General features: G+C 32.4%; 1 protein-coding gene across 2 annotated transcripts in view; it reads left to right on the top strand.

Moving 5' to 3' along the window:
• The window catches only part of LOC114348778 (uncharacterized), an 882,222-nt gene that overhangs the window by 198,676 nt on the left and 657,447 nt on the right, over nt 1-26,099 (top strand). For both annotated transcript variants that reach the window (XM_028299269.2, XM_050657193.1), the window contains exon 2: nt 21,041-21,070. The gene's annotated coding sequence lies outside the window, so the exon portion shown is untranslated. The remainder of the gene's footprint in view (nt 1-21,040; nt 21,071-26,099) is intronic.

Genomic DNA, 26,099 nt, shown 5'->3' with positions numbered 1-26,099 from the left:
TCAGCTGTATGACGGACAGAGCCGGTCGGTCGGCCCCAATGAAGGTACAGGGTTATTCACAATATTTTGACCCCCTTGTAAACTGCTTTATTTACAGAATTAGAAAAAAATGTAAAATACAAAAGGTATTCGATTTTTTACCATCTGTCATCTAGCTTCCAAGTAACAAAAGGCCTTAAACAAGGGTGCTGCTTATCTCCCATTCTTTTCAATATATATACCGACGGTGTTCTCAGACTTTGGAAGCAGAAATGCAGTGGTATGGGTATACCAATCGCAGACATAACATTATACACTTTGAATTACGCAGACGACCAGGTGGTAGTTGCCCAAGATAAGGAAGACTTAGAATATATGACCAGAAAATTGATGGAAGAATACAGGAAATGGGGTTTAGAGGTAAACATAAGGAAAACACAATATCTACACATCGGTAACCAAATACAACAGGAGGACCTAGATCTTGACGGAAGTGACTACATCAGGGGTTGTACAGAGTATATATATCTAGGGATTAAATTAACAAATAGTGGAAGAACGGAACCCAGTATAGATGATAGAGTGACGAAGGCTAGAAAGGTTACTAGAGTCCTAAACCCTGTCTTATGGCAACATAACATAAATTTAAATACAAAAATGAGGATGTACGACGCTATTCTGAAACCAATTTTAACGTATGGCTCCGAAGTGTGGCAAATGACAAAAAAATCCGAAAATAAGCTGCTTACTACTGAAATGGATTTTTTTAGAAGATCTGCCAGAATATCGAGATGGGACCATGTTCGAAATGAACAGATCAGAGAAAAAGTAGGTAAGCAGAAAACAATAGTGGACGAGGTACAACGAAACCAACTTACTTGGTATGGACACGTCCAACGAATGGGAGATGAAAAATTACCAAAAATTACAATGAGATGGATACCGCCAGAAAAACGGAAAAGAGGAAGGCCACCGACCTCCTGGAAACAAGGAATTACAAAAGCCATGTCAGAAAGAAATCTTCAAGAAAATGACTGGCTAGATCGACAGGCTTGGCGATTGGGTACCGGAAGGCGTAGAACGCTATAGAACCGGTTATATGTATATATATATATATATATTTTTTTTTTTTTTACATATATATCGTATTAGTGACGTCATCCATCTGGGCATGATGACGTAATCGACTATTTTTTAAATAAGAATAGGAGTCGTGTGCTAGCTCATTTGAAAGATTATTCAATTCTCTATACAGTACTATAAACATAAAGATCATTATTTATACAGGGTGTCCAAAAATTTTTTGAAATATTAATTAATTAATTAATTTAATTAAAATTTTTTTATGGACACCCTGTATACTTAATCATGTTAATGTTTATATTACTGAATAGGGAATTGAATAACCTCTCAAATGAGCTAGCACTCGACCCCCTATTCCCATTTAAAAAATAGGAGATTACGTCATCACGACCAAATGAATCCCGTCACTAGTACAACATATATGTCAAAAAATCATAATATAAAAATCGAATAACTCTTGTATTTTACATTTTTTTCTAGTTCTGTAAATAAAGCAGTTTACAAGGGGGTCAAAATATAGTGAATAACCCTGTACATTCACGGGGCCGACCGACCGGCTCTGTCCCGTCATACAGCTGACCAACTATAATAACTTTTATTTATATTTAATTTAGAAGGTCTGTACTGATTTTCAGCCTTAGTAAATGGTGACTGTCCGAAAACGTACATCGGTCAAACTGGCAGAACTTTTGACAAACGGATAGCAAAACACAAAAGGCCTTTCAACAATAGAAAAACAGACACTACTACATGCGCACTTCACCTTCTAGATCATAATCATTCTTTCAATGAAAAGTGTCAAATTATGCATATCCAAAATAAAGGCTTTAAGCTATCTTTTTTAGAATCTATGGAAATTAATAAACTGAAAAATACAGATATAATTCTGAATGACCAACTCGAGACAAACAGCTCCCCACTCCTCAACCTCTTCAGTTAAAGACTTAAAAAGGCAAACACATAGTAAACTATATCACTTGAGAAAGGCGCTCTGCCGAAACAGCTGTAGTCACATAGTTGAAATAAATTTTGTGGAAGTATAGAAAACAAACGTTTTCAGTGTTTTATTTTTAGACTTAGTAAATGGATTTAATTACCTTTGTAGGAAAGCAACGTTGATTCCCCCTCAGTAACCCCTGTTCTAGGTTTCGCTTGACCGACCGCAGTATGTTTCTCTACACAATCACAGTAATCAACTGTGAAAAATCCAGCTTTAGTAAATTCAAAGAGATTTTTCAGCGCTGCCTCTTGGACTATTAGCTCGAGTGAAAGGTGGTTCCCCCTCTACTAAACTTAACCTAGCTGCTGCTCTAAAGCCGGGTACACATATGCGAGCCGAACTGTATGCGAACGCAATATTTTTATAATTTGTACAGCAGGACGAACCGCTTACGAATTGTTCATTCGTCACTTGTCCCGGACCACGGCCTGTCGGTTTTTGCGACGAATACAAAGGATTATTCGCAGTTCAATTTGGACGCCTTATATAGCGATATTGTCTCGTCGAATCGAGATTGTGTGAATGACGTGTTCCTAAAAATAATGAACGTTAGAAACGTAATGTAATTAATTTTTATTTTATAGTTGATAAGCAAATAATTGCTGCCTTTATTTACATTTTAGAATGTGACTTGAAATAAAATTACAAATTAAATGAATCGTTTACTTTAAACTTCGCACCAGTTGGTTCGTTGTCGGTGCATCGCTGTCCATGGATCGTGATGAGTTTACGATAAATTCGCTGTAAATGTATTTTCAACGAACGGTATGCGAGCAGTTCGCAAAAAATTTGGCTCGCATATGTGTACCCGGCTTAAAAGGCAACACGGCCTCACGCAAGCCAACTAGATATTTATCCGTTATAAAACTCACTAATAATTCAATCAAATTGTGCTTTGACTAGGAAAGTTTTGAGGTAGTTCTGATTTCTTTTATTATGTATGTATTTTAGGATGCTGAATCCAAATATGAGGTTTGCGGACAAAATTTCGTGACATAACATTGAGTAAATCGCGAAAAAAGCGATAAATTACTGATTTTTTCAGCTTTTTTGCTCAAATCTCGAAAACTATTAATTTCTAGGAAATGGCCTGTTAACAGAAATTAAAGTACTTAAAATTCTCTACAAATATCACTATCTACTTTTTTTTAGACGAACCGTTCGATCTAAACTGCAAGTTGAAAATTGCCAATTTTTAACGGTCTCTGCAAAACCCCCTTTGTACATTCCAAAACATTATTTTTTATTAGAATGCTGTCATTTGATAAATTTACATCCTCCATTCTGTGGAGGATGCTGATATTCTAATTATCACAACAGCTCTTGAGATGGCACCGTCAAATAAATATGTGACAGTGATGGGGAAGATATCGACCTTCTGGTCATTTGGATTGGCATGTGTAGTCCTAACACAAAAAATATATTTTACCGCCAACCGTCACTAAAGTCATTCATTATTGTACTCATTTGCCCTCATTTGCGGCAGTAAAGTAACACTTTATTGTACCGAAAGAAGAATTTTACTTTACCTGCCGCGATTAATCGAGATTGAATGTACCTAAGTGGCCGATGGCAGTAATGGATTTTTTATTTGAGTAACTTACAATTTATTTACTTTAGTTATTTAAAAATATTGTACACAATTTGCGATATTATCAATTAACTTTATGTCAAAAAGTGAAATTAAGTAGTATTTTGCAATTATATTCATATAAAATAAATTTAAACTTCACCGATTTAGTAATTATTCAATATTGATAAATATCGATTAAAAATCGAAAGCAGCCATCTTGCAAAAGTTATCTGTCATCACTGTCATGAAATTATTATGACGTTTAAAATTTAAAAAGTTCTTAAATTGTAAATTGTAAGTGTTAAAACTAATATCAAATGCGATAAAATTTTGTATGCACCACGTCAGTAAAGACTCTTTATCGAACTCGTCTGTTATTCGCCTCGCTCGCCAACGTTCGCTCCGCTCATAATATCAGACTCGTTCGATAAAGAGTAACTTTACTGACTTGGTATATAAATAACTATTTTCTCAAACCAGGAAAACGAAATGTTTCGCAAAGCTTCTACAACCCTCATCTGGCTGCTGAAAAAATACTAATGGATCATATCTTATTGCTACATGCGATGAGTGGTTGTGATACTACTCCTGCATTGTTTAATCAGGGGAAACTGAAATTCCTTAAAGTCCTGCAAAAGAACACGGACTTGCAACTTGCAACCAATGATTGATGCTTTTAAAGACCCTAATGCATATCAGGATGAAGTTGCCACAGCAGGAAACATGTTTCTCATGGCTCTATATGGAAGAAAAAAAGAGAACAGTTTGAACGATTTGAGATACAGACAATATTATGTATATTTACCACACATGGATAAGACCAACATTGCCTCATTACTCCCTACCGAATCTACATACTGAATTGGTACAATTTCGACCCTTTTTTCATTTTAATTATTTGTGAAGGAAACTAGGAGAAACTACATAATACAAAACTTTCCCACTAGGGGCCTCGTAGAGTCCAAATTGACTGAATTATAAGCTGTTGAAAATAGCTCGTCCTGTGACTTTAGTGATAATGAATATGAAAGCAGCTGTTTGTATGTTTCTGTTTTTTATTTGAAAGAAAAATAGAACACTTCACAAAAATCACTTTATTGATATGGTTGAAAAAGTGATTATTTTATTTAGACACATTCCTAAAAATATTTCCTAATAAAAGTAGGTATAACTGGAAAATGCTTTTGCAATGTCGTTAAGGACGTCAATGTCGTTTGCATTATAAAATGCATATAATATGTACCTACGTCTGCGTCTGTAAGTCTCCTATTGCAAATAAAATGCAATAAGAGATAATAGGAGGCACATTAAATGCAATAATAAAATATAAAATACATATAAAATAAACACTTACAATTAACAAAAAATCACTCTTTGTAAATTTTAAATTGAAACTAGCTTACATACCTAGTAAAATAAAATTTATATTTATTTTTTTATCGTTTTTTGAAAACTTCCCTGTAAAACTCACTACACAGTAAAAAAACCTTCAAAGCATGTAAAAAATATGAAATGCCTGAGTATAGACATAAATAAAATGTTCTTTTTTGTCATAACTTACATATACATGATTAATATGATAGTCCCAAGAGAGTAAAATACGTGCTAGCTCATTTTAAGATGCCTTTTATGCTAATCTTAAAAAGTCAATTTTTAGCTGCAAACATGGCTTTTTGTTTGTATTATTGGGTTATTTGGAAAGATAATCTGAAAATGAATGCGATTTTTATTTTAATGGGGATACATTCATACATAAGTAGGTACATACAGTATGGTGCAAATGTTTGGAATAAATTCGATATTTCGTAAACCGGCGACCAGAAAAATCATATGTTTCTGTTTTCGGACAACAGTAAAATGCACTTTGAATTAAATAACTTATAAACATTCTTCTTTTTTGTCAATTAATTTAATTTAAAATTTTTTTTGGGCGCCCTGTATAAACAATTATATTAATATTTATATTACAACACAAGCGTAAAAAACTTTTAGATATTGATTACCCATGTAAAAGTGTTATTTACAAATTTGTATAATGCACCACCCAATTTTTCCCGGAACCACCCTAAAAAGGAGAATGAATAAAAAAAATATGTAAAAATTGATTTTGGGCCACAATTGTGGCTTTAGGGCGCAATTAAAGTAAAATATGCAAAAACTGGAGCCAACCAAAGCATTTCTGAGATTTACGGCGCCACTGTGCCGTAAGGGTTACTTATATGAACAAAATGCATACGACTTTATTTGTAGAGCAAATTGTATGGTGTAACTAGACCCAAACCCAGACATCCAAAGTGAAAGTTATCTTCCAACACCAAATTGTTCTATATGGTCCACATAATGTTCAGACAAAAGTCACACCATTTTGAGTGTCGGGTTTGGGGGGAGAGGGGGGAGAAATCGGTAAATTCGTATTTTTTACGTTTTTCGTCAATATTTCTAAAACTATGCGGTTTATCATAAACAACCTTCTATACAAAAATGTTCTACATTAAATTTGAAATAAAAAAGGTCCTACGCATAATCCTTCTAAAATGAACGGTTCCAAAGTTACGGAGGTAGTATATTATAATTGTTCCGGAAAAAAGCCTAACTCAACCATCCAAAGTAAAAGCTTTCCTTCAACACTAAATTGTTCTATATGGTCAATATATTGTTCAGTAAAAAGTTACACCATTTTGAGCGTCGGGTTTGGGGGGTAGACGGGGTAGGTCTGGATCCCGCGTATGAAATAAAAGTTAATCAATAGCAAGCTGAGAATTTGTTATTAGCTTAAGGGTGTCTAGTCGGACAAACTTTGATTTATGGGAACACTGAAACAGGGGAAGTTTTAACTGTGGAACAGGTTAAAAATTTGGAACGGTCAGACCACGAAAACGGCACATGTATTTTGTCCGACAGAACAGACTTAAACTCTTCGAACAGAGATTAAACTCTCATGCAAAAATCAGACTGCTATTTACCACCAAATGGGCGTTCTAATGAGTGGAATATGTAGAATATGTCAAATGACAGTAATTATGACAGGTGATAAATACCAGTCTGATGAGAGTTTAATTTGTGTTCGGAGAGTTTAAGTCTGGTCTGTCGGACAAAATAAATGTGCCGTTTTCGTGGTGTGACCGTTCCAAATTTTTAACCTGGTTCCACAATTAAAACTGCCTCTGTTCCAGTGTTCCATATATCAAAGTTTATCCGACTAGACACCCTTAAGCTCTTAACAAATTTTCAGCTTGCTATTAATCAACTTTTTTTTAATACGCGGGATCCAGACCTAGGGGAGAAGTCGGTAAATTAGTAGTTTTTTTACGTTTTTCGTCAATATTTCCAAAACTATGCATTAGCGTAAACAATATTCTATCCAAAAAAACACACAATTTAAAACAAAAAATTTCCTATACATAATTGTTATCAACGGTTTTAGAGTTACGTAGGGTGAAAAATGGAGGTTTTCAATACTTTTTATATTTGTTGAGCAATTTATAATATTATTAGGTACTAATACATGGATTTGCTATTTCAGTGGCCGATTGTATGAGTTATAAGTACTTGAAAAAACGTCAACCTCACCACACAAAAGCACCATCAATTGCCCAAATAGTATAAAAAGTATCGAAAACCTCCACTTTTCACCCTCCGTAACTCTGGAACCGTTGATTTTATAATAATTATGTATAGGAGCTTTTTTGTTTTAAATTTTATGTAAAATATTTTTGTATAAAACATTATTTACGTGAAAGCATAGTTTTAGAAATATTGACGAAAAACGTAAAAAACTACGAATTTGCCGATGTCGTCCCCCTCTTCCCCCCAAACCCGACGCTCAAAATGATGTGAACAATATAGAACAATTTGGTGTTGGAGGATAACTTTCATTTCGGATGTCTGGGTTATGCCATCTTTTGGAGCAATTGTATCATACTAATAGTGGTCTTTAATTCTGTATAAGTTATGTTTAAAAAAAATGCATAGATAATGAGAAACTCTTGAAAACATGCTCGCCAAACGTATTTTCATTGATAGGGGTAGTTTCCGCACGGATGTTGAAATAATCATGTATATTTCTAAAAAAACCCTATTGCTGGAGTATAGGCCCATATGGGTCAAAAAGCGAAAAAGTTTTTTTCTTGTTCAACCCCCATTTCATTTTTTTTTTGGCTACAGCGGCTGCACCAGGAAATCGCCTTTGGTGCCCATTCATGGGTAATAAGAACGTGCACAGCATGATATGAAGCATTTATAAAGGGGCGTAGTGTGTGAATGATTGGAAGAAAACCACTTTATTAATGTTAATTTTTTTTGGGGTGGTTCCGGGGAAAATGGGGGTGCATTATACAAATTTGTAAATAACACCAGTATATGGATAACCTCTGAAGGTTTATATGGTATAAAAAGGGTTTTTTTTAAAATGTAACACCCTGTAATTAAAAATGGGCAATTACCCCTACATGAAACCTACAACAAAAAAATCAGCCACTTATTTGCTATTAATTGCCGCAGGGTTTCTTCTTGATTTCCGTTACAGTTAGGAAAAAATATTTTTTTAAACATCTTTTTTAAAAACTTGTCAACTTTGGGGTGCCACCCCTGCAAACGGTGGGTGATAGACATCATGCTGTCGCGGAAAAAATGGTAGGAAATATAGTCCTCTTCATATTTCTATTAAGGAATTTTTTGCAAAAACCTACAAGAAGGGCTACGTTTCGCAAAAACCACAAACTCCTCCCTTTAAAGGGATGAAAATGTGTATTCCGGGGAGAAATCTTTTAAGAAAAAAAGTTGGTCTCATAATAAGCACCCCTTGATATACAAAAAAATAAAACCGGACTTATGTCAAGTTTGCGAAGTTCAACCACTGTTTCCTACATTAATAAAGCATATTTCTATTCTAATATATTGTTATAGAGGTCCATATTGCCCAAAAAACTGTCTTTTGCCTGACCGGGTCAGTGTCACAGGAAAATCTTATTTTTCTGGATTATAAAACCAGGTACAGGACAATTATGCTTGCTTAAAATTCCATTTAATTTGAAAATCTGCAGTCTCTACTACATATTTTAATTAACATTCTCCGTACGGTTATTATGGTTATTTAAACTGTTATGCTACAACTAACAATATTTAGATTTTTTCGTTTTCTACATATATGTATATTTTGCTGTGTATACGTTGACTCACATATGTACATAAAAGTCAGTGCAAATTACAAGTAAAAGCTGAAAATAAAAAAGTCATTTCTCTGTACTTTTCTCGCTTTGCTTTAGTTCTTAGAATATATTTGTCGAATATTTGATTTTCTGTGAAAGGTATGTATGGAAGTGAGTAGAATACTCTCTTTTTAGTGTAAATGAGAAATTTTGAGAGCTTTAGAGAAACAACTATTTCATAAAATCTGAATTTCAAATAGTATTGCTAAGAAAAATATTCTAATGTTTGGAATTTTCTAACCGTGCGATTGATTATATTTTTTACAACTTTGTAGTAATTTTAAAATTGATTGGTATATTAGGTCTACTGTCTCTTTATTTTTGAGGATATATCTGTCTTTCCAAACTTTATTTAGGCGGCTTATAGACCGGTCTAGTTAGACTCAAAAATAGGAGTGAGGCTAGAATAATTACCATCAAGCTGAAAATTGGCAGGATTGTTCAAAATACCATCATAAATGAAATCTAAAAAGTCCTCATAAATCCGACCCGTGCTAAAAAATTTACGCGGTGTCAAAGGTCACCAAATATGGTTTTTAGCGATTTTCAACGAAACGGTAAGTTTTATCGTAAAATTAGTTCTAACAAAAAATGTAGGGTAGATAATTATCTATAAAAAAGGTCTTAATAGTTTTTTTCCTAAGAGCCATTGTTTTTGAGATACAACGATTCAAAGAGTTGAAAGACTTCTAATCGTCATAATATATGTATTAGTACACCAGGTATATACATCACTGAAGCTGTAATACAAGTAAACATAATATTCTATCGGTCAACTTAACTTATATTACACATAATAATATAAGATTATAAATATGATAATGTTTCTACTATACTGCTTGAGGTCTAGCAAGGGATGCAATGTATAAGCTGTATTATATTACAGTACCAACAAAAAAATCTTTACAAAGTGAATGTAACGCGAAAATAATAAGAATTATTTGAATTTTACGGCTTAATCCCAACAAAAATAGTAAATTGATATGACAAAGCATTAACTTATAATAATTCTTTTTATTTATGCGCCTTAGTTCAATTTGTAAAGATGTGTTTTGTCGGAATAAACACGTTCGTCGGCTAATCTAATCACCCTACCTATTCTTTTTTCAGAAGGGTTTGAACTTCAGCAAAATCTTCATCTTCTAATATTTTATTTGATCAATCTATGACAGTATCTACCACTCAACAGAAATTTCTTGCAAATACTCACAACAAATCTCGGTTCATTTCAATGCTGAAAGATAAGTTTATTTCTGAAAATAATATCGGTAAAACAAGCTAATAATGATGCTGACGTAATGATAATTGAAACAGCAATAGAGCAATTCCATTTAACAAATACAACTATTGTTGTAGGTGAAGATGTAAACTTGCTCGTATTACTCACTGGTAGAACTCCAATCGAAAAAACAATCTTTTTTTTTTAAAGCTGGTGAAGCTCAACACCAATCGGAAATATATTCATCGAAAAGTTTATCTACTTTTGCAAAATGTCAAAATCATATATTATTTTTACACGCAATAACTGGTTATGATACGACATCTGCATTTTTCAGGAGGGGTAAAACGACTGTTTTTAAAATGTTTGAAAAACAAGATTAACTTGAATGTGCTGAAGAGTTGAATTGAAGGAGTGTGAACTCCACAAGAAGTTATTTCCAATGGAATTAGCTTTCTTCTCTCTATGTATGGAGCGCCTAAGAAAACTACGTGTTTAGATAATTTTCGATATGCATGTTTTTTACAAAGTACTCGAAACAAAAAACAAGTGCAGTTATCTTGTGTTCCTCCAACCTCAGCGGCTGCTCATCAACATCTTTTTCGAGTATATTACCAAGTTCAAGTGTGGCTTGGTTGTCAGCTAGATCCAAAAGACTGGAGATGGAAATTAGTCGACAGTTCATTAGAACCAATTCAAACTTTAATCCCCCCTGCGCCGGAAAAACTCCTGAACACAATTTTTTGCAACTGTAAAAAGGGATGTAGCGCTAAATGTGGTTGCAAAAAAGTTGGACTATTTTGTTCGGTAGCATGCACTAATTGTCAAAACCGGTCGTGCTCCAATGTTGAATCACCAACAATTGAGGATTCATTTGATTCTATCGAGGAGCCATACGATGTGTCATTATTATGACAATTTACTTGCACCCAGGATGAACAAGAAGAAGAAGAAGAAGAACAAGAAGAACTAGAAGATGAAGAAGAGGAAGAAGAACAATGAGAAGAAGAACAAGGGAAGAAGTATTAGAAAATTATGAACCAGTTTGATAAATTTTCCTTTTTTTTAATTTATACCGCTTTATATAACTTTTATCATTTTTAACCCTTGCCAATATCAATTATTAAATAGCCTTAAATTAAACGAATCATAACAGATCCGTGGAATAAGCCTACTGTGGAAACCACGTTAAAAAAAAACGCGCTAAGTACACTACCTCAAAGGCGGTGTGGAAACGTGTGCGCATATTATGACGATTACCACTTTTTGAATCGTTATATCTCAAAAACGGTGCCTCTCAGGAAAAAAAGTAATAAGGCATTTTTTATGGATAATTATCTAATCTACATTTTTTGTTAGGACTAATTTTACGATAACGCTTACCGTTTCGCTGAAAATCGCTAAAAACCACATTTGATGACCTTTGATCCCGCGTAAAATTTTTAGCAGGGGTCGGATTTATGAGGACTTTTTAGATTTCATTTATGAGGGTATTTTGAACAATCCTGCCAATTTTCAGCTTGATGGTAATTTTTGTAGCCTCGGATGCGTAAGTTGACCGGAGTATTAGCGCATATTTTGGGTCAAGGGTCATATTGTCCGTATGGGGTCATATTAGCCGTATGCACGCCAATGGTGAATATAAAATTCTTAAAAATAAAATAAAAATTCCATTTTTATTCAGTTGCAATGCGAAGGCAAAACAATTTTATTTTTCAATTAGAATACGGAGTGCAGTCCAGTCCTCTGAATCGATGATTTTCGACTCTTGTTGGAGTCTCATCGCAGAGAACGTAGGCACAGAATAACTAACCACACAGAAGCGAATCTGACTGTCGTTTCCATTGATTTTGTTGGGACCGAAATATTTGACCTTTTGCACCATTTACAGAATAGAACTTCATGTTCTAAGGCAGGGGTCTCCAAACTTTCCAGCCTTAGGGCCATACTGATTACTCCTGTAAGTTCCGAGGGCCAAGATGGCAACACTGCATATTATTAATTTTCCTGTATTTAATTTTTTCCCGTAAAATAACGAATAATTTAATTTTTTGTAAGTGTGGTAAGCTGTCAACATTATTAAGTATGTCAAATATTCACCTATTTTTGATATATTTTAATTTAATACAAGGTAGACATAAACAAACAAAATATTTCCACCAGTGGAAATCTCCAATCTCTCCCGAGATTGTCCACTAATAACATAATTATTCTTTCTACTATTTTTCAACGCCATCGTTAGAAATTGTCACAAACACACTTAACTATCCGAAATAATAAGAAGTCTGAAAAATAATAGCCGCAAATCACTTAAGTGTTACGCCCCTGATAACTGGGAGGAGACTAAAGACCCCACCTAAGCCAGTAAGCAATTTTGGGTTTGTGCGCTTCGCCAAGTTAGCTGGCGATGACAATAGTGGCGTAACTACAAGTCAGTTCCTATGAAACTGTTGTGAAATAAAATAGGGCGTACCTCCTTAAAACAAGTTTGTGCGTGTAACAGTATTTTGATTTGATTTGAATTGTTGCTTTTGTGTGTGATTTAGTAGAATGGAAAAGAAGCGAAAAATTGATAGTGAATGCAGAAAATTCAAAGATCAGTGGAACATTCAGTATTTCGTAATTGAGTCCAGTAACAAGGCGCTATGTTTGATTTGCAATGAAAGCATAGCCGTTCTCAAAGAATACAACATGAAACGTCATTATGAAACAAAACATTCTCAAAATTACTCAAAATATACAGGAATTGTGCGGACAGAAAAATTCTAAGCTTTGAAGTGCGGATTGAAATCGCAGCAATCTTTATTTACAAAAGTCAAAACTGAACAAGAGGCGGCAACTCGTGCCAGCTTTCGTGTGGCTCTTGAAATTGCAAAACGTGGAAAACCATTCACCGATGGAGAAATGATCAAGGAATGCATAATTGCAGTAGTCGAAGAAATGTGCCCTGAAAAGGTAAATTTATTAAAAACTGTCAGTATGTCAGCAAACACTGTGGCTCGAAGGGTACAAAACATCGCTGAAAATATATCCTCTCAACTGTTCGACAAAAATGGACATGTTGAGTGGTTTTCTTTGGCCTTGGATGAGTCAACGGATGTGTCAGATACTGCTCAGGTGTTGATTTATATTAGAGGAGTAGATAAAAGCTATGAAGTGCACGAAGAACATCTTGATATGTATAGTATTCATGGCACAACTACTGGTTGTGTCCAAAATGAAGTACACAAAAAATGTATACAGATCTAAATTAACTGACGAGCATCTTAAATCTCTTTTAATAATTGGTACAAGTAAAATTAGTCCACAACTACAAACTATTGTCGGTGGAAAATCTCAATTACATACATCTCATTAGCATTTCATATGTCATGTTTGTTATAAGGTATGTGTTGTTCATTACTTACAATGTATAAAATGTTAGTTGGATTCATTTCAATAATTTGTTAGTTATTATATGCTGAAGTTAAATTTACTGCATAAATTATACATGTCTTTACTCATTACCATTCTGTGTTTCTTTATCCAACTTATCACAAACATTTTATTTGCTATAAAAAATATTAAGGAGTTTTCAAGTATGTCTCCGCGGGCCGGACAAAATCTGTCTGCGGGCCGTAGTTTGGAGACCCCTGTTCTAAGGAACAGACCATTCCAAATGATGTGATATTTTTGACAAGTAGTTTTTAATTAAATATGCAATATAAAAGTTAACTATAAAATATAAATAAAACATAAAATAAAACATATATAAATATAATATTTAACTAAAAACAACTGTCACTGTCAGTCGCAAAAGTGAGGTTGCACCAGTTACGTGACGCATGAGCATAAAAATTATGTTACCGTTTTGGGCATGAGTTTCGCTTCTGTATGGTTAGTTATTCTGTGACGTAGGCCTGCTACTCCGTACTCCAATTGACGAACACCGAGAGTTTATCCCCCACACCGCAACTGACGTGAATTAACTAGGTGACTAGCGTCATCTGGCAATTGAAAGATGAAGTAGTTTTCAATCCTAATAGCAACATTAATAATATTTAAAAATATTAAAATATTACTAAAAGATTTTTAAATTAAAAACTTATTGGACGATTTCCTTGGTAACACCTCAATGGCTTCTAAAATTTGCAAGGAAGATGGATGCTGAAGCGAAGAAGACAAGAGGGAATTCAAAAACTTACAATTCACGACCCCGTCTGTTCACCTGGTAAAATCCAACAGAAAATGGACCTAGTTACACACCGCAATCTGGCAATTGAAAGATGAAGTAGTTTTCAATCCTAATAGCAATACTAATAATATTTAAAAATAATAAAATATTACTAAAAGATTTTTAAATTGAAAACTTATTGGTCCATTTCCTTGGTAACACCTCCATGGCTTCTAAAATTTGCAAGCCAGATGGATGCTTCGCATTGCAACTGAATAAAAATGGAATTCTTATTTTATTTTTATATTGGTCGTTACTTCTGTGAATGTGGAGAACTAGGTACACTAGAACATATAGTGTTACATTGTGAAAATACTACAGAAAATGAAGAACATAGAGAAATGAGAAGAAGATTAGAAAGAATTGAAATAAGAGATATATTACAAAATGAAAAATATTTTGAAATATTAAACAATCTCACACAAATAATATCTAAAAAACAACAAGAAATCTATAATAACAGAAGAAGACAACCAATAATCCAACCCTGATGAAGTTGAGTAAGATAAAGTTAAAATAAATAAAATAAAATATAAATTCAAAAATAGATATTTACAATTATAATAATAATAATTCAATATAAAATAAATAAATAAAAATAATAATTCAATACATAATTCATGAAATTAAAAAAAAAACTACCAACTCTCTTCTGAAAATAGAGGGACTGTCTTTATAACTTACCAAGTTTATCCAAGAAGGATAATACCAAAAATATTTTAAATTGTTTATTTAAATTTGTTTGTTAAACGTAATTAATAGATTATGGCAAATTGTTAATTGTAAAAATAGATTTAATAGTTGAGTAAAAAATGTAAAAATATAAAAAAAAATATCTGTAATCCCATCAGGAAAAAACGACCTGGATTAGTCACTAGAGGCCAGGTCATATGTATAAATAATAAATAAACTTCTTTGAATAACTAGGTCCATTTTCTGTTGGAATTTACCAGCTGAACAGACGGTGTCGTGAATTGTAAGTTTTTGAATTCCCTCTTGTCTTCTTCGCTTCAACATCCATCTTGTTTGCAAATTTTAGAAGCCATTGAGGTGTTACCAAGGAAATGGACCAATAAGTTTTTAATCTAAAAATCTTTTAGTAATATTTTAATATTTTTAAATATTATTAATATTGCTATTAGGATTGAAAACTACTTCATCTTTCAATTGCCAGATGACGCTAGTCACCTAGTCCATTCACGTCAGTTGCGGTGTGGGGGATAAACTCTCGGTGTTGGTCAATTGGAGTATGGAGTAGCAGAGGGCTGGACTGCGCTCCGTATTCTAATTGAAAAATAAGATTGTTTTGCCTTCGCATTGCAACTGAATAAAAATGGAATTTTTATTTTATTTTTATATTGGTCGTTACTTCTTTGGGTAACCAGTTCCATTTTCTGTTTGAATTTACCAGCTGAACAGACGGGGTCGTGAATTGTAAGTTTTTGAATTCCCTCTTGTCTTCTTCGCTTCAGCATCCATATGGCTTGCAAATTTTAGAAGCCATGGACATAAAGGTGTTACCAAGGAAATGGGCCAATAAGTTTTCAATTTAAAAATCTTTTAGTAATATTTTAATATTTTTAAATATAATTAATATTGCTATTAGGATTGAAAACTACTTCATGCGCACTAACTATCTCTTAAAACCTACCAAATTTCATTTGGATATTTTAACAGGTTTTAGAGCAATAAATAAAATCGTCACTTTGTAAGAAAAAATTCAACATCTCGTATATCGGAAACGAAGCATTTGCGGACATATTATGTTTATAATGCAAAGGGATTATTTTTTCATGCATAATTATCCCTTAAAGTTTGTCGCACTTATTTGAAAACACCCTGGATTGATGAAGAACATGGCTGGTTGTTAAAGTACCTAAATTTTTCATTATCCAACATAAATGAATGAATAAATAAAACGGAATGTTAAGAAAACCTGAGAATATAGTTGGGTTTTAATTTGAGTATTTTATAAATGCTAGAATATTCCACAGGATGTGGTGAACTTTGAAAAAAAAACACAGTTTGATTGGTACACTCATGGCAATTTATCTGCCTAGCAACAATATTATTACAGCGATATTGTTTTATAATAAGGCTATAAGAGCAACAAATAAATCGTCAGTTTATAAGAAAAATTTTAACACCCCTTATCTCGGAAACGAAGTATTTGCGGACACACGTTTATGAAGCAAACTGTCATTATTTTTTTATGCAGAATTACCCCTTAATGTTTTCCATATTTATTTAAAAAAACCATGGTATTGATGAAAAACCTGGCTAGTTGTTTTTTTTATAACTTTTTATTACCCAACATAAGCGAATAAATTAAAAAAGCAGAATATTAAGGAAACATGGGGCTGTAGTTGGGTTTTAATTTCAGTATTTTATAAATGCTACAATATTCCACAGTGTAATGTGAACTTTGAGAAAAAACACAGCTTTATTGGTAGTTGGTACATCCGGGATACAATGACAATTTACCTATCTAGGAACAATATTATTACAGCGATACTGCTAAAGAGTAAGGCTATAACATATTAAAAAATCACTTAAGTCTTACAACAGGTTAACATAAAAAATTACCGATTTTTTTAAAAATTGGGGGTGGTGCGTCAATTTCTTGGACAAGTGTATATCAAATGTAAAAGTCTCTGCACCTGTGGAGAATCCAATATAGTCTAGTAAAATAAAATTACACTACATGTAAATCAAAATGTAAATTCGTACAGGTTGAAACAAATTTTATATCAAAGTGTAGGTGGGTACAAAAGATATTTTCAAAAAAGTATCCAAATCATAAAAGGGGATCATTGTTTAAATAATTTAAAAAAGGGTCACTTTTGCAAAAAAATACTTTTTTAACTGCTGAAGTCATTCAATTACTAATGAAGGTCTACAGAATTATTTTCTGCAAAGTTGAAGGGTAAATATTTCACATAAGGCTTACTAAATTAAATTTGACCCCCCATTTATTTAAATAATTATACATAAAACTTTAAAAACAAATTTGCAAACAAATATTTTTTTGCGTTTTAAATAAGCACTATAAAATATATTATTTTACTGGAGAAGTTGCGCTATGTTATCAGTATAAATTGAAAAAAAAATGGTCCAAAAATATTTAATATTTTTTGAGATATTGAATTTGTTTATTAAATGTTACTCTATTTTCAATTGCAAAAGCGCGGTTGTTGCCAAAGAAATATTCACCTGTATTAAACCTTGTTATTTTTATTTTTATGTATATTTTCGACAAATGTATAGATACATTCAAATTTCAATTAAAATTCCCGCTAAAATGACATTTGAAAATTATTCAAATTTGTTTATAACTTGTTTTTTTTAATAACGTCGCAGGGATTAAATATTTTGAACTGCCGTTTCCATAATTGGGTTCCTAGGAATTTTTCACTAATTAACAAATTTTTTTGTCTTTTTTTCCTCTTCTTTTTTTTTCTTGAAGTTATACTACTACGGGCCCTTTTAGGGTTAAGCTTCATTAAGAATGTTGAATCTCAAGTTATAGATTCTAGACCTAAAAATATTAAGATTGGTCTAAAATCACTTTAATAAAATGTGGCTACTTACTGAGTTACAGGGTGTTTTATTTAAAAATTTAAATATTATTTTTACCAAGTACTTTCAAACTATTTGACATATCCTTATCATACTTGGCAGAAAGTGTGAGTACTCTACAGTCTACTAAATTGTGATAAATAAAAGTTTCAATCTACTACCAGAGGCGTACGACAGGGAATAGTTAATGGTTAACCCTTCCCAAATTCTACGCCACTGAGGGAAATACTATTTTAGCGAAATTTTGTGATTCTCCAATACTTTTTGTGTAAATAATATACTCTTTACTGGTAACGATTAAGTCATTAGTTTTCGAGATATTGGACGTTTAAAATGAAACATAGTTATTTTGATTCATTAATAATTCATTCATTTTAAACTTCCAATATCTCGCAAACTAATGACTCTATCGATACCAATAAAGTTATTTACATACAAAGTATTGGGGAATCTAAAAATTTCGCTAAAATAGTAATTCACTCAGTGGCGTAGAATTTGGGAACGGTTAATCATTCACTATCCCCTGTCGTACGCCTCTGGCACTAGCTAGAAACGATTATTAATCACAATTTAGTAGGGTGTATTATAGCCACACTTTCTGCCAAGTATGATAAGGATACGTCAAATAGTTTTAAAGTACTTGGTAACAATAATTTTTAAATTTTTAAATAAATCTCAGTAACTCAGTAAGTAGCCACATTTTATTTAAGAGATTTTAGTTAAATCTTAATATTTTTAGGTCTAGAATCTACAACTCACAGATTCAATATTCTTAATGAAATTTAACCCTAAAAGGGCCCGTAGTAATATAACTCCAAGAAAAAAAAGATGAAGAAAAAACGACAAAAAAATTTTGTTAATTAGTAAAAAATTCCCAGGAACCCAGTTATCAAAACGGTATTTCAAAATACTTAATCCCCGCGACGTTATTAAAAGAAACAAAATATAAACAAATTTGAATAATTTTCAAATGCCATTTTAGGGGGGAGTTTCGTTGAAATTTGAATTTATAAATGCATTTATCGAAATTATCGATATAAATCAAAATAACGAGATCTTATTCAGGTGAATATTTCTTTGGCAACAACCGCGTTTTTGCAATTGAAAATATAGTAACATTTAATAAACAAATTCAATATCTCAAAAAATATTAAATATTTTTTGACCAATTTTTTTTCCTCAATACTGGTAACATAGTACAACTTTTTCTATAAAAAAAGATATTTTATAGTGTTTATTTAAAACGCTAAAAATAATTTTTGGCAAATGTGTTTTTAAAGTTTTATATACAATTATTTAAATAAAGAGGTGGTCAAATTTAATTAAGTAAGTCTTATGTGAAAGATTTGCCCTTCAACTTTACAGAAAATAATCCTATTGACTTTGATTAGTAATTGAATGACCTCAGCAGTTAAAAAAGTAATTTTTTTGCAAAAATGACCCCTTTTTAATTATTTAAACAATGATCCCCTTGTATGATTTGGATACTTTTTTGAAAATATCTTTTGTATACACCTAAACTTTGATATAAAATTTGTTTCAACCTGTACGAATTTACATTTTGCCTTTTTTTTTATTTTATTAGGCTAATATTTTTATTAATTATTACACTTGTTTAGACTTGTATTTGCCGTGATTAATTCCCGGGGAACACACGGTGGTGAGAAGGTGACTCATTAAATTGGAATGCCTACATAAATACACAATTTAGCCAGCCTGAGAAGCGGCGCGAGGATCTCATTAAATATTTAACTGGCTTGTGGTTTGTGTGTTGCGATGTCAATTGAAAAAAGTTTTCTTTTTGAGGATACCCCGACCGGCAAATACTAATTGGTTTTTTTAATATATTTAGTTAAAAAAAAAAAAATGAAATTTCTTGCTAAAACAAACTAAGTTACATGTACAGTGGAACCCCGTTAACTCGGATTAATTGGGACCGCGGCCGATCCGGGTTATCGAAAATCCGGGTTAGCCGGAGAAAATGGTAAAAATTAATAAAATATGGTATGCTTACAGATAAACTCCGTTATAATTGTCACACAGACACTGGTAAACCACGTTCGCATTCCACACAAAACCACACATACAAAGCGTCGTCAAATGTCTCATTCTTAGCTTTATTAGCTTTGCACCGATTGTCCAAACTGTCTTTTGTTATCAATTTGAAAAAAAATTCTTCAATTTTAGTTCTATTTTTCTTCCAATCCGATACTGTAGATGTACCGACACCATAATTTAATGCTTCAAGATTCACCTTTATCAATTCTACTTAATGCTTCTAGTTTCTTTTCCATTGTCACTACAACATTTTTACGTTTTGTTGCCCTTATAGACAAAAGACACGCAAACACAAAATCTGAATAAATTTACGAACGATTACAAAACCGAAGCGAACAATACGATTTTACTACACACAATACCGTCTCTGATGTTATGTTATTTAATAACAATGATAACTAAGACCATTGTTAAAAAAAGAATTTTAATAGTCTTTTCTAAACAATGCTAAGAAGGTTTCAAATAAATAAAGGATAATACAGGTGCCTGTTTTCGATAACACCACAATGAATGTGGTGTGCCATGATGAGTCATTTTTACTATGGTATATGTAGTTCAATCCGGTTCCATTATCTCTCAAATATTATATTACATAGAGTTGCTACAAAACCTCGTGAACCTTGAAAATGCGTATGTATAACCGAAATAAAATGAAGCAAAAAACATACGACTATATTTTATTTGCTGCGAATTGCGCGACAGTGTCCCATCTGCACCCTGATATTTTCAGTAATGTCGGATTCAATCGTTTCGTTCGTATATTGACGTCACCAAATGAATGAATTAGGTTCACGAGATTCTGTAACAGCAATACATTTTTATTGTTGAAATGTTTGTCTGATAAAAATCAGTCCGGGTTAGCCGGAGTTCCGGGTTATCGGGGGCCGACTTATCGGGGTTCCACTGTACTGTAATCTGAAGTGGCAACGTTGCCTAGAAATAAGAATGACTTATGTGACAAGACCAATTTACACAACTAGAAAAACACGATTTTCGGTTATACATAAGACTTGTACCAGTTTTTTTGACGCGAAGTGTACCTACTATCTATTAAGTGTATAATCTACTTATTATATATTTTTAATATTATCATTAAACAAACTATTTTAATAATTTTAATCTTTTTTAGCTTCAAGAACGAGTGCTGATTTTACAACTGGTAAGTCGTTATTTTTATGTACTTTATATATTTTTAAATAAAATATCACTTAAGGACTAATTATTAATTATATCACTAATTTGGAAGAAACCAAAATATACTGACAACAATTTTATTTGGATAACTAGTTGGCCGTGTATTGGTAACGTAATGTTTCAATTCGAATTATATCAATAGAATATTGAATTAGGGCAGTCAATGAGGGTATTTGGCTCCGAATTCCATCCTACTACATCGACTTACTTGATATTTTCAGAGAAAGTAGGAAATAGCTCAAGAAACAAAGTGTACCCTATGCCGAGGTGCGCTTTTATCTTGGGGGTGGTTCCCAATCTTTCTCGGGGGTGAAAAATGTTTTGGTTAAAATAGCCACGAAAAGCTATAGAACCTAATTTTAAGCAAAAACTGTTCTATAATTATTTTTTGAAAACTCAATACTTTTTGAGTTATTCGTGGTTGAAAATTGGCAATTTTCATTGAAAAATGACACCTTTTCGGACGGATTTTTGGGAATACCATAAAAACTATACATCTAAGAAAAAAAAATATATAAAATATTTCTGTAGGTTATAAAAAAAAAACAAAGAGATTCGTTCCTTCATAAATCTTCTAGTTAAAATACAAAGAGGGATATGGTAGGTAAGAAGAGTTTGTTTGCTGCATGCTCAAATCGGTGTATTCAACTTGAAATAGCAGAGAAACTGTCGATTTTAGGTGTATAATGATACTAATATCTTTTGTAGTGCTTGAAAAGACCTTTAAAAATGAGCAATACTAAATGTCCATTACAATCAAACTAAGCGAGATATTTTGCAAAAAAGTTGATGACTGATGTATTTTAGGAAAAAATGAGAAGTATATTTAACCCCTAATCCATCAGAATTTAAATACATTGTTTTCCTTTTACAATACTTTTTATTATAGTGTTATTTCTATGTTCAAAAAGTTGGACTGGATTAAAATGAATGGTTTTTGAAAAAAAAAAAAAAACAAAATCAAATTATAGAGCGCATTTTTAAATTTTCTTAAAAATCTTACTATTTCTCCATGTAACTCGAAAAAATGAGAGATACGAAAAAACGATACCACGCAAAAATGTAGGGCTTTTTCAGATAAAAATTTTGTTTTTATTTTTCATTACTGTATCTCTTATCATTTTCAAGTTTCATGGAGAAAGAGAAAGATTTTAAGAAAATTAGAAATGCTCTCTATAATTTAATTTTTTTTTTCAAAAACCATTCATTTTAAACGCGTCTAACTTTTTGAACATAGAAAAAACACTATAATAAAAGGTATTGTGGAAGGAAAACGATGCATTTACATTTTGGTGGATGGGGATTAAAATTAGTCCTCATTTTTTCTTAAAATACATTAGGTATCAATTTTGTTTAAAGCATATCTCGCTTAGTTTTAATGAAATGGACCTTTAATATAGCTCATTTTAAAGGTCTTTTCAAGCACTACAAAAGGTATTAGTAGCATTACACACCTAAAATCTACCGTTTCTCTGTTATTTCAAGTTGAATACACCAATTTGAGAATGTACCAGCTTGAGAATGTACCAGAATGAACTACCTACATAGTTCCAACTACTTTGGATCTGAGGTAAGTAACCACATGTTTTAATTTTTCCTAACTTTCTAACAGTCAAAATTTCAACTTTGCCTTTTTATACAGTGGTTTGCTTATTTTAGGTTTCAACCTGATGATGGACTGATTAGTTCGAAAACGTTTGTGTTTTTTGTACTAGTGATGTACCCACTTTAATCCAACTTGGATCTTTTTAGAAAAAAATTTTAATAAATTTATATGCCATCTACCTACAAGTGAAGTTTTATATTATGGTATACAGCCAGTGAGAGGAATCTTTTCCTTTATATTTTATTGAAAAAAATAAATTTTTTTCAGACGACACAAGAAAATAGCTTCAGAATAATATTTCAAATACCTACTCCGCATATGTATTTATTAACGTAAATAGTATCGACGTCTTCTGCAAAATTGAGCTGATATTGTTTGAGAAACCACACGGAAAGACCCCACAAAAGTTTAGCTCTCCAGGGGGAAAATAAAAGTTCAATTTTCTTTTCGCACAAAACGGCCTAAGGGACAATGATATTTCGATTATCTACCGAAATTGAGATCAAAATTTACTGAAACAGAAGTATCTTATTGTTTTATATAAAACTAAGTTTTGGGCGGACACTTATCTTTCCAAAATGTCCGAAACATGTGGATCCGAAACATTTTTTTAAAACTTGTTTGATCAGATATATTTAAATAACTTCTAAACTGAAGCCGAAGAAAAGTTGTATAATATATTTAAAATATATTTTATCGCCAACCGTCACTAAAGTCATTCATTATTGTACTCATTTGACGCCATTTGCGGCAGTAAAGTAACACTTTATTGTACCGAAAAAATAATTTTACTTTACCTGCCGCGATTAATCAAAATAAACTGAGATTGAATGTAAGTGGTCGATGGCAGTGATCGAATATTTATTTGAGTGAACTTAAAATTTATTTACTTTAATTATTAAAAATTTTGTACAAAATTTACGTTTATTATTAATTAAATTTATGTCAGAAAGTGAACTTCTGTAGTATTTTGCAATTATATTCATAAAACATAAATCAACACTTTACAGATTTAGTAATTAGGTACTTATTCAATATTGATAACAACTATCGATTAAACATCGAAATCGGCCATCATGCAAAAGCTTTCTGTCACTGTCATCGTCGTTACTGTCATACGGAATTTTTATTTCGTCTAAAATTAATAAGATTCTTAAATATTTTAAGATTTGTATTAATGCAAATACAAACTGTATATTATGAAATGGTGTTTTTGTTAATTCGATTATATGTATATAGGACGGTGACAGATATTAATGATAATTTATTATCAAATATATTTATTTAGATTTTCTACTATTCATCAAGGGAAAAGCAACTGCTCTGCGGGAGGCTACACTTCATAAACATAACGTAACTATTAACGGTATTTTTAATTTTTGGTATTTTATTTTAAGTGTTAAAATTGGTTTAATATTTAAATAAAAATACGATTAACTGTTTAAAATTTTATTTCGTTCAAATCATAATAATAGAAGTATAACGTCTTACGTGCGTACCAAGTACACACACTCTTTTTTCATTAGGATGTAATTAAGTAAGTGTTAATGTTTTTTATGATTGGCGATAAAATTTTGTATGCACCACGTCAGTAAAGACTCTTTATCGAACTCGTCTGTTATTCGCCTCGCTCGCTAGGCTCACTCGGCTCATAACCACGGTCACTTTACTGACTTGGTACATAAATAACTATTATTTGTATATATTTTCCTTAATACAGTGCTAGCCAAAAGTCCGCTCCGCCCTCGTATCTTTTGAACGGTTATACTAATACTAGTGAAATTTTGGTCATCAGCAACAATACAATTAAAGATGTCCAACTGCTTATCAAGACCACAGGTGGACCGAGTCAAACAGTATAATTATTTTGGAACAACAGTAAATAAACAATGTAACAATGTAACAACAGTAAAATGTAGAATAGAGAAGGCTAGGATTGCATTTAACAACATGGCCAAACTCTTTAAAAGCCACAACTTTAATCTGGAGATAAAAGTAAGGCTACTACGATGTTATGTCTTCTCAATATTATACTACGGAGTTGAATCCTGGACACTCACTGAAGCGATGGAGAAAAACCTTGAACCCTTCGAGATGTGACTATACAGGCGAATTCTAAGGATATCGTGGACGGACAAGGTAACTAACGAGACCGTACTACGAAAAATGGGGAAAGAAAGAGAAGTGGTGTATAGGATTGCAAGGAGAAAGTTACAGTGTCTCGGACACATAATGAGAAACGGCACTAAATACAGATTATTCAAGATAATACTTCAAGGCAAAGTATTCGGAAAGCGAGGAATTGTCAGAAGAAGTTTATCATGGTTAAAGAACCTGAGGAAATGGTTCTCCACAACAACAACTAATCTATTTAAAGCATCGGTTAATAAAATAATTATAGCCAATATTCGAAACAAATAGGCACCAAAAGAAGAAGTGAAATTTTGAGACGTAGGCTCCTCAACCAGTCATAACAGGTGACGTAATAGTCATAGATAACCTTATAGAGCCACTGTAAACAAAAATTTTAAAAGGGACTTTATGGCAAGTGATATCTCGTAAGGAAGATCTCCTAATCACTTTTTCAACGATGTATTATTCGAATATTTATTTTTACAGGGTTTACCAAAATTATGTACTTCATCATCATCGGTGACCGCTGACAGCCCATGGAGGGCCATGGTCGCCCGTTGGGGTTTCTAGGCTCTAAAGTTTTACATGGTGTGGAGGCCAGCCACACGCATAACTCCTCAAAAGTTCTAAACGATATTTATCTAAAATATTACTTTCTTGTTTCTTTTTTTTTAAAAGGTCTTTTCGGCGTTATGTGTGTTTTGCTTGTTTGACTATAGCTGCCCATGTACTTCTTTCCTTTGCTTGTTTTTCCCATTCTCGTATTCCTAGGTCTTTCAGATCCTGGTTAATACCATCAATACATCTTTTCCTAGGCCTACCTCTCGGTCTCTTCCCATTTAATTCTTTTTTAAGTACTTTTTTTGTATTTCTCTTATCATCCATCCTTTCTACGTGTCCTAACCAACTCAGTCGTTTACTTCGTATTTCTTTTATTATAGTCGGTCTGTTAAACACTCTATTTATTTCGTGTTTCATTCTTATACGCCATTCTCCATTCTCCTGTATAGGTCCATATATTTTCCTTAAGATTTTTCTTTCCCATCTAAGAAGTTGTTCCTCTTGTTCACTAGTCAAGGTCCATGTTTCTGATGCATACATTACTACAGGTCTCATTACTGTTGTGTATATTTTTACTTTTGAATTAATAGATACTGATTTTGGATACTGGATTTGGATTAATAGATACTGAATTTTTCCAGCGTTTGCCTTACTGTAAATATTTGGTCTATAGTTGACCTGCCTTTCCTGAAAC

Source organism: Diabrotica virgifera, chromosome 7 (genome assembly GCF_917563875.1).
Source record: "Diabrotica virgifera virgifera chromosome 7, PGI_DIABVI_V3a".
NCBI lineage: Eukaryota > Metazoa > Arthropoda > Insecta > Coleoptera > Chrysomelidae > Diabrotica > Diabrotica virgifera.
Note: the sequence above shows the minus strand (reverse complement) of the source record. Positions and strands in the feature narration are given on the sequence as shown.